The 2,659-nt window shown below is 32.6% G+C and overlaps 1 pseudogene; it reads left to right on the top strand.

The window, feature by feature from the left end:
• The first annotated feature begins 201 nt into the window (after positions 1 to 201).
• LOC129402096 (polycomb protein EED-like) lies at positions 202 to 2,004 on the top strand (annotated as a pseudogene).
• The last annotated feature ends 655 nt before the right edge of the window (positions 2,005 to 2,659 follow it).

The following is a 2,659-nucleotide window of genomic DNA, read 5'->3' as shown; positions in this document are numbered from 1 at the left end:
AAGAAATTTAAAAAGAACAAAAGTGGAGAAAGAAGACAGACATTTTCTCAAAAACATATATGTGAAATGAAAAGACAAACCAACATATGAAAAAGTATTGAGCACACTGTGTATCAGAGAATATGTAAATGAAAACAACCATCAAGTATCTCCTCATTCCAATGTAAATGGTTGTACCACAAAAAATGGAAAAGACATGGCATGGGCCGAATAAGGTGAGAATGCATCTTTCATTCATTACTGTAGGAATGTTCTCTGGTTCAGCCTTTATGGAAAACAGAATGGAGAGTTAAAAAAAAATTAAAAAATAACTTTGTATGACTCAGCACTTCTGATCCTTGTCATCTATAACAAAAAAATCACTGATTTGAAAAGATATATGCATACCTATTTTTATTTCAGTGCTATATATAATAGTCAAATTCTAAAGCAACCCAAATGCCCAATGGCTAGATGAAAGATAAATAAATATATATTAAATATTATATGTATCATTGTATCACTGTCATCACTGTCATTCCGTTGCTCATAGATTTGCTCGAGAGGGCACCAATAACATCTTCATTGTGAGACTTGTTACTGTTTTTGGCATATCGAATACACCACTGGTAGCGTGCCAGGCTCTGCCATGTGGGCAAGATACTCTTGGTAATTTGCCGGGCTCTCCGAGAGGGGCGGAGGAATCAAACCCGGGTCGGCTGTGTGCAAGGCAAACGCTCTACCCACTGTGCTATCATTCCAGCCTAATATTATATGTAAATATTATATATACTAAATATATAGAGATAAAGATATATTTACACATGGAGTACTATTCAACTATAAAAAAATCAAATATCACCTATTTATTACATGGGTGGATTCAGAGTCATCATGTTAAGCAAAATAAAATGGGGAGTAAAGACAAATACCAGCAGAATTCTTCCATATGTAATATGTAAAAAAACAACAGAAGAGAATGGACAGAGGGTTGGAGTGTTAGTACAGAGGGGCTACAAAAGGGCAAGAGGGAATGTAAGAATGGGGAGAGGGGTCTCTTGGTGAGGGGATGGCACTATATTTTGGTGGTTGGTTTGATGATCACTATACATCTCTGGAACTATGAACTTAATCCTTGATATTCTATAATGTTATAAACCAATGATAAATCATTTAAAATTATAAAATATAGGCATTCCCTCAATGTTTATACAATTTCAAGTTTTATAAAAATTCTTTGGTACTATTAAATATGTATACCAAACATTACTGAAATTAATATAAAATAGAAAATTATTTGAATATCCAGAGAAACTATAATCAAGAAGCAGAAACTGAGTTGTAATAAGAATAGCTTTTCAGATTTTTCTGGAGATAAGAATGATGATAAAGTCAGTATAGACAATGTTACAAACTCTGAACACCAGGAAGCACCCACAAATACTATACCAATACACCTGAAAGAAAAATGGGAGGGGAGGAAAAATGGAGTCAAGGAAAAGTTTTTTTAAATGTGCAAATAATTCCAAGGAAAATCCTAACTAAACATTTAAATAGCATAGTAAACAAAAAGATTCATTACTGTTTACAACCATATGACACAACAGAGTTACCTTATATGGATGTCACTCACAAAAATAATCTGATGTGATGTTGATGCTAATGGAAACTTTTGTACTTGCACATAAATATATGACATTAATCAAGCCATCTTCTGATGATGGTGGATGAATCTAGGATTATCAATCTCACAATTATATAGAATATTAAAAGCTGTGTTGTTATGGAAATACTATCATTGAGATGAAATTCTACCCAAGAAATCTACATCTTCTCTTTCTAGTAAGTAAATATCAATATCATGTTTTGCAACTATAAAATATTCAGATAGACCTCTGGAGCAATATTTGTAGCTCTAGAAAGCACAAAATTGAAGTGCCAAGTGCTGATCATGATGCTTTGGGTGAAAATAATGTTCTATGGATCATTCTTAGTTTGGAGGATCAATTCAAAGGGAATGATTAGAACACTTTAAAAATCCCATGATTGTAATCTAAATGAAACTTTTAGGCCATTATTTTTCTTAGAAAATTCACTTCTTTGACTTTTCTACCAGAGACATACTTAGGGACTTTTATATGGATTGCATCTAATAGTTAGGTGATTTTATGCTTGCCAATTATTATAAAAAGGGCCTGGCAAAATGGAAGATGTTATGGATAACATTAAACCTAGTAAGTCTAATGTGACTATTCTTAGGCAATTTGATTACAGTCAATGTGACATTTGTTATATGAAATTTTTCCATATATTTCTGGCTAAAGATGCTTGCACTGAGCAATTAGATTAGCAAACTATGTTTGGGATCTAGAAGTAGAAGATTCTCTTAAAGCCAAATGCACAGTGCTGACTCATATGAATGTGGTGCTGCTATTTGAAAAACCAGTTTTACAAGAGATAGCAGCATTCTTGCAATTGTTTGTGACGATGCCAGCATTTGATGGTAGCACAAACTATAAAAAGTACTTTTTCATATTCAAAATTAAGGTGTGTAAAACATATTTAATGTATCTTCCTAGTAAGTGTATATAGAACATTTAGTTATCTTCAGTGCTCAAGTAGGCAAGGTTGAGTACTGTCTTCTGATCAGACTATATAGGTTTTAATTAAAAAAATTAAT

Source organism: Sorex araneus, chromosome 1 (assembly GCF_027595985.1).
Source record: "Sorex araneus isolate mSorAra2 chromosome 1, mSorAra2.pri, whole genome shotgun sequence".
Taxonomy (NCBI): Eukaryota; Metazoa; Chordata; class Mammalia; order Eulipotyphla; family Soricidae; genus Sorex; species Sorex araneus.
Note: the sequence above shows the minus strand (reverse complement) of the source record. Positions and strands in the feature narration are given on the sequence as shown.